The 11,845-nt window shown below is 38.0% G+C and overlaps 1 pseudogene; it reads right to left on the reverse strand.

Moving 5' to 3' along the window:
- Window positions 1-3,976: 3,976 nt before the first annotated feature.
- On the reverse strand, window positions 3,977-4,747 carry LOC123626837 (annotated as a pseudogene).
- Window positions 4,748-11,845: the final 7,098 nt, after the last annotated feature.

Here is an 11,845-nt window from a genome sequence, read left to right on the forward strand (position 1 = left end):
ATTTATTAATATGTCATTTTATTGCACACTGGATGCCCACAACTCTAGAAGCACAGTCATATTATTTAATTAAGGAAGCAAGAGAAAGAAGAGAGAATCATACATCTGAAAAGCACTTTTGGTAACATTTAGTTCTATGGTGTAATATTGCAGATTATTAAAAAGGTGTGAAGAACTTAAGATGATTGTTTTTCAGATTCAAGTAGACCTACCATTTGATCCAGCAATCCCATTATTGGGCATATACCCAGAAGAACAAAAGTCATTCTTTAACAAAGACACCTGTACCTGAATGTTTATAGCAGCACAATTCACAATCACAAAGATGTGGAAACAACCCAAGTGCCCATCAATCCACGAATGGATTAGTAAACTGTGGTATATGTATACCATGGAGTACTACTCAGCTATAAGAAATAACAATGATACGACATCTCTTTGGTTCTCCTGGAGAGAGCTGGAACTCATTATATTAAGTGAAGTATCCAAAGAATGGAAAAACAAGCATCACATGTACTCACCAGAAAACTGGTTTCCCTGATCATCACCTAAATGCACATCAGGGCAGGATACCAATTGGATATCAGACTGGGATGGGGGGAGGGGGGAGGGAATGGGTGTATGCCTACATGACGAGTGCGTCGCACACCCTCTGGGGAATGGTCATGCTTGAAGGCGCAGACCTGGGGAGGTGGGGGGGGAGGGGATGGAGGTATGACTACATGATGAGTGCCAGGTGCACTGTCTGGAGAATGAGAACGGACACGCTTGGGACTCTGACTCGGGGGGATGGGCGGGACATGGACAATGTATATGACCTGAACTTATGTACCCCCATGATGAGCTGAAATAAAAAAAAAAAAAAAAAAAAAGATGATTGTTTTGGTCCACAGCAGGCTACTATCTAGTTAGCATTATAACATAATTATCCTCACTTCAAATCCAGTTTCTTTATGTCTCTCACTGCTGCCCTCTAAAAGCATACCAGGATATATAAAAAGAGATGTAGACTAGTATTATTTTTTAATTTTTTAAAATTTGTTTTTAATTGACAAATAATAATTGCATATATTTATGGGATAGACTAGTATTTTGACACAAAGAATATCACATAATATGATCACTCTGGAGAGTGAAAAGTGTTTACAGTTTTGTTTTACAGTTTTTACATTTACTCACCAGTCTGGATCACACTTGTCTTTAATCAGTTCACTTAATTAATCCAAGTCATTGGTATGTCCAAAATAACAAAGGTTATCTAAAATTTAATTACCTTCTCCTAAAATTTTCATGAGAAAAATACCTAAGTATAAAATAATTTTGCTTGTCTGTGATGCATCTGTGTGTCTGCTCTACCCTGGAAGCTGATGAATGAGGGTAGTTTATAAATAGAACTACAATGCAGCATAGAGGTGACAAGAAATGGTTTGGAAATTGTTTTACGCACCCAATGATAAGAGAAAAAACTCATCACTATGAATTTTTCACTCTGCATCCAATGATGAAGAAAATAATCCAAAAATATATCCAAAACTTATCAAAATTAATCATAAAGAGAAGTAGTCTAAACATGCAGTCTTTTAAAAAGAAATGTGTTGAAGTTTTTATACTATGATATTTACTCTGTGCCTGACTAGTTCTCATATTTTCTTCACTGTCAAAATATTAATATTAGTCTATCCCATTACTTAGTAGGTTACTAACACTACTTCCTAAACTAATGTTTGAGGAGTTTCACCTAAGTTTTGTAAAATCTATAAAATATCTCTTTGTAAGAATATAAAGATATTTATATATTTTTATTATAAAATGCATACTCTAATTTCTCCTAACTTGCTGCTACATGAATATTTTATAAAATAATCAATTAATGAGATACAGAAAGCATTCATGTGTCAAACCAGAGATTAAAATGTGCTTCATCTGTTACTGTAGGAGAAAAAATTAGTTTACAAATTCAAGTTTACATAAAATTTTTATAATTTACAATATTGCCTAAACTTCATTGATACTGCCTTATATATACCTATCCAGTAGTATATTTTATTTCTGCATGCATTTTTTTCTGAAATGCCTAGTTTAAATAAAATATTATCTTTGATTATTATTATCTCTTTTCTATGAATGTAATATATCCCAAGTTTATATATTCTGCCAAAGTAGCACATTACATAGCAGGTTTTTGTTCCTTCTGAGATTATTTTTATATCACATTGGACATTATAGGACATCATATAAAATATAATTTTGTCTAGTCATTAAAGCAGAATTTGTTTATATTATTAATCAAAAAATATTTTTTGTGATAACCTTTTATTTATATAGAATTATAAATTACAAACTATTATTTTTGCTCAAACCTTTTAACCACCACCTGAGGCAGACGTGCTAGAGGGTATTAGCTCCATTTCATAGGCAAGAATGGAAATACTGTTCCCATATTTATATAAGACAGCTGGGATTTAAGCCCTGAGCTTCCATTCTCACAACAGCTTTTTTTTCATGATTTTGTGATACATCATTTTAAAGTAATATGATTTCACAATGCTTTAAAATATAAGGGTAACATCTATAACACCTATTGCTGGCAGGTTAACTCTGGAGCCAACAAACCTAATTAATTACCTCATAACCTGGCACATTTCAGGCACTGTTATACATCTAATTCAATTTCACAGCTATATTTGAGGGCCCAATGAGCCAAAATTGCAGCAAAGCTGACGTGAAAGGACCAGGAATGCAATGGTCAAGCCTATTTCCAAATTTAACCTAGGCCTGGCACATCTTCACCAACTGAGGCAACCAAGTGAAGGCCTGCTTAAAAGTGGACACTGATGAAAAAACACAAGGAGTATCAGACTGACTTCTTTAAGGTTAACATCCTCAGAAAGCCTATTGCTGAGGTCTACATTACCGCCAGGACAAAGGGCAATACTTCTGGAGTCCAGAATATGCAAGATAAAGGTCAATTAAGCTGCCTGCCAGGTGCCCAAAAAGCCAAATAGCACTAGGCTCATCCATGCCAAACCACGAAAATGGTTCATTTCTTCCTGATCTTGGTTTTAAGGAGAAAGAAGATCATCACAGAAACCAGGAAATTCCATCATGAACCCCAGGGGGAGGAGGAGGAATGGTGGGCATTTCCCAGACTTGACAGTGCAGGGTCAACACAGTCTGCCACTGTGAAGTGGAAAAGCTATCTTGGTCAGCTTTAGTCTTCCGCAAGACAATGCAACCAGAGACTAGCAAGATCAGGGCTTGGGTGACCAATCCTGGGAAAAGCAGGACTTCCTCACATGAAGCGCAGAGGTCCCTGGGGAGAAGAGTCTATGAACACCCTAAAATTGTAAGCAAAATTTTGAGTATATGCATGTATCGGTCAAAGTGGTCCTTCATCCTCAAATCCTGAACTAGAGAAAGGGACTAAACCAGTTGCAGACTAGGATAGAAAAGCCACCAGATGCACTTAGAGCCAGCCAAGTCTGAGAGTTCTCAAAGGCATCACTGAAAACTTGGAACATAGATTCAAAGAGACAACTGAGCACTTGTTTTTGTATTCTTCTTCCTAATTGTATTTCAAGTCTTCAAAACAAAGCCCTGGGAATACCCAGATTCAAGTATGCCCCTGGGCTTGGTCCACTGTTGCGAGAATCTTAGGGATCCTCGTACACATGCTTGAGTCATTCATACACCAACGTTTAACCACAGGATAGAAGATCTGACAAAGCAGGGTTCTTTTCTCCATGGCATGTGATTTCAGAGGTGGCAGCAGCCAAAGTGGAAAACACTGGAATTTTTCCTTGGAACTGGACTGTGATGAGAGGTTCCTACCATGGGCATAACCAACTGTCTTTTCTCTGACATTTTCCTTCGTTTTTGAAAATAGAGCAGAAAATAATCTTCTCTGAAGATACTTGATAATTCCAAAACCCCAAAAACATGCTCCCAATGCACTGTGCTTTCAGATATTCTGGGTCTAGTTCATCTGGCAGATGAGCTGATTGATGTGCTCACCTAAATAGCCAGGTGAGCCCATCTCCTTGAGGAAGCCCACTTTAATCTTGGTAGCATGACGGGCCACTGAGAGTTGGAAAGGACGCAAGAACCATGAGATCTCCTGGAAATGCTTCCCCGGGAAGGCAATTTCATGAATGAGGTCTTCCAAGCAAATGACACCAAATTTCCCCAGGTGCTCTTCAATCACTGTGTTATCTGTCAGAGGGATGGTCTTACTCTTGACCTTGACCTATCCACATTTCAAGATGAGTTCGTGGATGGACTTCAGATTTGGAAATCCCCAGGTCACATAAGGTTCCACCATATGCAGCAATTTTAGGCTCTGTGGCGTGACTCTAACAAAGACGCCACTGAAAATTTTCTTTAGGCGAAGTCTTGCGATGGTCTTTTGCACCAGTGAACTCACCCCATTAATCCTTTGGATGCGAACAACAAAGGCCAAGGAATGTTTATCTGGCAATTCCAAGGCATGAGGATTTACTTCTAGTGGCCTGAGACGCACCCTTTTGTGTTGCTGTTGCCAGGAATCATGCAGAAATGATTCCAGTCGCTTAAACCTGGGTCCTTTTCCTTTCCTCTGCTCTTTCTTTGCCAAAAGTGCTTGCTTTGCCCGGGTGGCTTTGAGGGCTTGGTAAGCCTTCCTCTTTTTCAGGAGATTTTCTGGAACCAAAGGGATTTTTTTCCTTTCCTCTTGCTCCACCATCTTTCTAGTGTTGCAGCTACTGATCATGTGCACTCGCACCACATGGGGATGAGAGGAATCGTTCTCATTAATCAAAAAATATTTACTGAGACACCATACTTGGTACCTGGGACACATCAATAAAAAACAATAGATTTGATCCTGTCAGGGTTTTTTTTTTTTTTTTTTTTTTTTTGAGGTGTTGTCCCATTTCTTTGGCTCCTGACTTGAAGGAATTACAAGCCAGCAGTGTGTCAGACAGATGACAGATACTAGTATTTCCACACAATCAGCTTTTATTGCAGGCATTTCAGCATAGAATATAAAGCAAAAGTACATTTCCTGAGGGGAACTGGGTCTATCTCCACTTGCTGGGGTCTTAACACACTTCTACATTTATGTCTGCACCTTATGATATGCTAAATGGTGGGTGGAATATTCATTACTCTCCTGGGAAAAGGGTGGAGAGTTCTTAGAACTAAAGGCCCTTCCCATTTTTATTCTTATAGGGTAACTTCCAGGGGTTGCCATGACAATTGTAAACTGTCATGGCACTGATGGGAATGATTTTTACTATGTTAATGGATGTTAATGAGGAAAGGGTCACATTTGGACATGAGCTCCTAGGTTCCATGCAGGCTTCTGTCAGGGAAATGTCCCTAACCACAAGTTCCTGCCACTGAGGATTAGGTTGTAAATGCTGATTGGTCTTCTCCTTTTTGCCCCCTCCTTTTTTCCTGTGGTTAACACTGCCCACCTGCACCTGTCCCTAACAATCCCTGTCCAGACATACCTGACAATCTCTATTCCCTGCCATGAATGAAAAAGACATTTTCCCCCAAGTCCTTCTTTACAACAACAAAAGAAAGTAGATCCTCTTTTTTCTGTGGGTGTTCTACTCTCCTTCAAGTGGCCTCCTACTGCAGAGCTTTTAATGTGTAACTGTTATATGAGCTAATTTAATTTAAACAACATGTTCTAAATGTCTCATTTATTTTTTTCCAAACTGTTATGACATATATTGTATTTGTATAGGTACACAATAACAAATTTTATTTTAATTTGGAAAGTATTGCTTTGAAAACTCAAAGCTCTTCTAATAAAATAAAGATGCTAGACAACATTGTGTGTTATCTTTCATTCTTAGTTCCTCTTTCATTCTTGCCTAGATTTCATTTAATGTAAATTTTGCCATGACATCTTATTTTTTTGTTCAAAAGTCAATCTTTCAGCATTTACTTCAGTTTACATTTACTAAATACTAGACATTAGGCTAGAAAATGATGAATAGGATAGAATCCATTTTTTGAGAAACTTGTAATCAAGATTAGAAGGAAGATATATATGCAAAATATTTCAATACTGTATAATGTAATTATGTATAGCATTGTTAAGTTTTTAATATCTACTTCTATATCTACATAGATATCCTATAAATGAACACAATGTTTCTGGTACAGAGGAGATTATTATTTATTTACAGAAAATAATGTATGCTGGCTTCCCTTTGCTCAAATTTCTACCCCTGGACAACAAAATGAGAATTAGATGTCATTCTATGCCTAAAGAGGTCTCTCGTAAGCAATAAATTCTAAAAATGTGGATTTCTACGTTTATTTAAGAGAAAGAAGCAGCTGTGCCTCTTTCAATTCTTATAGTATCTCCTTGGAAATGTAATGGAATGGACTCTAAGTTTTCCCTCTAACTGGAATGCAAATAAATGTCTCTAGGGGAAAGATAAGACAATTTTATTCCAGCCAGAATACCAGGGGATGCCTCCATGGTCCTAGGATCTTATGCATCTTTTATATGTAAACACATAGCTTATGAAAGACAAATCTCTCTGGATTTTTCACTAATTCTTCATTTGTAAATTAACTTCTTAAATCTTGTCTTTTAAGCCCTAGTCCCGAGTTGCAGTGACATTTGCTCACAAAGTCCCAATGGTGCAGAAATAGTAAAATATTTTATTTAAAACCCACAGGCATATTAAAAATGTTAGGGAATCATGTTGGAGGGATGTGCAAACCAACTTAGATAGATTCAGATGGTTGTCCAAAAGGAATACTGCTTATGCCATCTTAAATAACAATTCTTAATAAAAATAAAAACAAGATCAGTGTGGTTATGTCCCTCTCCAAGTTCACTTAACTATTAAGTATTCTTTCCACCCTTCAGAGAATAAAAAATGACTAAGAAGAGGGATAGTGAAAGCATTCAGGCCAATAGAAAAACACTTACAAAGGTTCATATATAATATGAGTGAACTTAAAATAACTCAAATTAGCTAGAACTTAAAAGTGAGTATACAAGTGGAAAAAAATGAAGCAGAGATCTAGGAAATGTTCAAATTATTAAACTGATAAAATTCCAAGCTGAAGTATTAGGAACATATTCCAATAGGTCTCCATTATTTCCTTTCACTAAATTTCTTTAAATCTATGAAATAACACTCTTGTAAAATGTTCTTTCATAGACACAAATAAAATTTTGTTTTATTTTAAGGTGTCTTTGGTCCTAAGATTAAGAAACCTTCAATGAACAGACAATATGGACAGACATTTAAGATTTTAAGAAACACCATATGATGAGGGTTGTGGAGATAAGGTAAAAGACAGGAAAATAAGTTAAAATAATTGTCTTAAAACTTTAAGAAAAAAATATGAAAAGAGGGCAAGGAAGAAAAGAAAAGTATAATTTGATCAGGTCCCATTTGTTTATTTTTGTTGCTGCTGTGATTGCTTTGGGGGTCTTCTTCATAAATTCTTTACTTAGGCTGATGTCTAAAAGAATCTTCCCAACATTTTCTTCCAGAATTCTTAAGGTTTCACGCCTTAGGTTTAAGTCTGTTATCCAACGTGAGTTGATTTTTGTGAGAGATGAGAGGTGGGGATCCAGTTTTCCCAGCACAACTTACTAAAGAGATATTCTTTTCCCCAAAGTATACTTTTGTCTGCTTTGTCAAAGATTAGATGACAATAAGAGGATGGTTTTATATCTGGGATCTCCATCCTATTCCAAAGGTCTATATCTCTGTTCTTGTGCAAGTACCATGCTGTTTGGGTTACTATAGCCTTGTAGTAAAGTTTGAAGTCTGGCATACTGATGCCTCCCAATTTGTTCTTTTTGCTTATGTTTCCTTTGGCTATATGAGGTCTTCTCTGGTTCCAGATGAAGTGTAAAATTATGTTTTTTTCTAAATTTGTAAAGAATGATGGTAGAATTTTGATAGGGACTGTATTAATTCTGTACATCACTTTAGGTAGAATGAACATTTTAAAAATACTGATTCTAACAATCCATAAGCATGCTAGGTATTTCCATCTGTGTACACCTTCTACAATTTCTTTTCTCAGTGTTTCATAGTTTTCCCTATAAGTATCTCTCACATCCTTCATTAAATATATTTCTAAATATTTAATTTTCTTTGATGTTACTGTGAAAGGTGTTGCATCTTTGATTTGATTTTTAGCTTGACTGTTATTGATGTATATGAATGCCACTGATTTGTGTGCATTAATTTTTTATTCTGAGACTTTACTGAATTCATTTATCAATTCCAGGAGTCTCTTGGTTGAATCATTGGGATTTTCTAGATATAATACCAAATCCTCAGCAAAGAATGAGAGTTTGACCTCTTCTGCCCACATTCAGACACCCTTAATTCTCTTCTCTTGTCTGATTGCTCTGGCAAGGACTTCCAAGGAAACTATCATTAGAACAAATAGACAATCTACAGAACGTGAGAAAATATTTGCTTTATACACATCCAATAAAGGGCTGATAAAAAGAATCTACCTAGAACTTAAGAAAATCAATAAGAAAAAAATCAAACAACCCCATCAATAAATGGGCAAAAGACATGAACAGAAACTTTTCCAAAGAAGACGGACTAATGGCCAGCAAACATATAAAAAAGTGTTTAACATCTCTAATCATTAGGGAAATGCACATCAAAACCACAATGAGATATCTCCTAAGTCCAGCGAGAATGGCCTTTATAAAAAAGTCCCAAAACAACAAATGCTGGCATGGATCTGGAAATTCTGGAACACTGTTACACTGCTGGTGGGACTGCAAATTAGTACAACCCCTGTGGAAAGTAATTTGGAGGAACTTCAAAGAGCTAAAAATAGAAATACCATTTGATCCAGCAATCCCACTACTAGGCATCTATGCAAAGGAAAAAGAGACATTCTACACTAAAGACATCTGCACTCAAATGTTTATAGCAGCACAATTCACAATTGCAAAGATGTGGAAACAACCCAAGTGCGCATCAATACATGAGTGGATTAATGAAATGTGGTATATGCATACCATGGAATACTACTCAACTACAAAAAACAATGGTGATCTAGCACCTCTTATATTATCCTGGATAGAGATTGAGCCCATCCTTCAAAGTGAGGTATCACAAGGATGGAAAACATGCACCACATGTACTGGCCATCAAACTGGTATTAATTGATCCACACTACGGTGATCACATGGTAGTAATACTCATTGGGTGCTGGTCAGGTGGAGGGGTGGAGTAGGTAGCAGGGTAAACCCACAGCTAATGGAAATGTAGCACACTGTATGGGGGAAGGGCACGTTTGTAGCCCTTGCTTGGGCGAGGCAAAGGCATTTCATGTAACCAAAATATTTGTATCCCCATAATATCCTGAATTAAAAAAATAAAATAAAAAAATAAAGTAATCACTGAGAATAACAAAAGAAAAATATAATGAAAATGAAAGAAATGTGGAAATTATTAAATGCGGATCTAACGAAGAGAAGAAAATCTACAATGAATGTGCAAATTCTGGCTTAATAAGTCGAAGAATGATGACTTTAATGATTAGAATAGGAGATTTTATAGAAAAGAAATTTTGAGGGAAAGGCAGTAAGGTAATTTTGGATAGGGTGCACAATAAAGTCACAGAATCAGATAATTGGAAGAACTCACAACACTCCACAGAGCATATTCCTGGAAGGGTTTTTACATAGGTAAAATTTAGAGTATAACTGGAGAAATAAAGTGTGTGGAAAAATCAGGGTGTCATTCGCTGTGAGGAACTTCTCCCCAGCGTCCTAATTACACAGGACATGTTTCATGTTTAGTCTAAGCTAAAGATGAAACACTTAGAGGTGTGAAAGAAATCTCAGTTTCAGGAGAGCTCAAGCAAAAGATTTCAGTGAAGCTTTTATGCCTCATTAGTTGTGCAGCCAAACCAGGCACTTTAACCAGTAAAATCAGGTATAAATGATAAATAAACAAGATATACCTGGATCCCTCCAGGGGCATTTCAAATTTGAAACAGCATATGATAAGTAATCAGTTAGCTTACACACTCTATTTCAGCCAAGGGGCAGTACCTGACTTTCTGATGTTCCTGGAGATAAGCATAGAGCTCTACCAGGTCACCTCTAGTATAACTCTATCTTATAGGATTTGAAATTTGAAATCTAAAAACACACCTGGATGAAGAGAGCCTATAAGAATTTACATACATGAGACTGAAGCTTAACAAAAAGATAAGATGCAGCCTTAAAACTGAGCAATTCAAGCACAGGGCTAAGACAGCAGACTAGAAGCAACCTGCACATTGTCTCTCTTGTAGAGGATCAGAAATTGCAAACAGATATCCACCTTTCAAATGATTAAGAAAGAGCACTAGGAATTCATGGAGAGGAGGTGAGAGTGAAGTGAAGAAGAGAAAAGTGAAATGACCTGCTTAGCAGAACCTGAGGTACTTAGGGAAGCTGCCCAGACATGGGGAAAGGACAGAGGAGAGAAATCTCAGGTTCCATGATCCCCTTGAGGATATTACAACCAGAGCAGCAGGAAGGCTCCTCCACTGCAGCAGACTCCAGACTGATACAGAGAACTGACTAGAGGCTGTACAGCTGCATTGCTCTAGAGAGAAGACACAGGTGGCTTGCAACCCCTAGGGCTGGAACCATTGCGACATCCCAAACCCAGAGTGCTACTTTTTCCCAGGGGTCAGATTTGTAACTATTAACTTGCCCCTGCTGGGCAGCGAGGGAATGGGGAGTCCTGGCACTTGTGCACCCATGGGCAAATGACATGCACCCCCACCACTGCTGCTGGAGTACCTGGGAAAAACAGGAGACCACAGACCCAACATCCATTGCTGTGATCTGACTGATCCTGCTTAAGCACGCTTCCTGGTGGACCCAGGTGGAGCACACACTGTTACCTTCAGCACCCATTACCCATTGTTGGGGAGGCTAGACCATGACCACCATCACCTGGGAGGCTCTAAGTGGGGCTAAAGCCTTTGGATCTGGTAGGCCACCTGACATGTATCTGTGCCATTCTATGGTGGTACCCCATGCACCAGGCCCTGAGGGCTTGCTTCATCCCTTGCAGGAAGCATGTCCCACAGACCCACTCTGTCCATGGGACCCACTTTGCCCAGTGGGCCCACTCCACCCTGAACTTGCACCATGCCCCATGGGCCATGCCTTGAACACCCCCTCTGTCCTGCATACATGTCCCATCCCACAGGCTAGCCCCACCTCATGTGCACATGTTGCACCATGGGCCCACCCTGGCACAGTGGTTCTGTGACAACCACTTGAGAATGGGGGAGACACAGCAGAGTGACAATGTTAAGAGCTCACAGTTCATTCTCTTCTCTTCTGCCTGGTCAAATTTCCACAGTAAGACCCAAGTACATCATCCAGGGACACATCCCTCTCTTCACCAAGTAAAAGAGGTCCCAGCAGAAGAGACAGGTATACCAAATCTGTTGTTTGTTTGGAGCTGAGAGAAGAGGCCCAAGAAGAGAAGGAATAGGTGTAAAATCTCAGGCAACATTAAAATCCAGGCATCCCAACACCCCCAAAATATCTCAATAGCTCTTCAGCAATGAACTTCAACCAAAGGAAATTTTTGAAATGATAGATATAAATCCAGATTATGGATATCAAGTAAGATGAATGGAATTGAGGAAATGGTAGAAAACTATGTCAAAGAAACCAAAAAATAATTCAGGACATGAATGAAAAATTCACTAAAGAGATAGATAATATTAGAGAACAACTTAAATAAATCAAAGAGTAATTTAGGGAATTTCAAAAACCCACAGAAAGCTTTAACAACAAACTAGACAAAGCAGCAAAAAGGATTTCATA

This window comes from Lemur catta, chromosome 23 (assembly GCF_020740605.2).
Source record: "Lemur catta isolate mLemCat1 chromosome 23, mLemCat1.pri, whole genome shotgun sequence".
NCBI lineage: Eukaryota > Metazoa > Chordata > Mammalia > Primates > Lemuridae > Lemur > Lemur catta.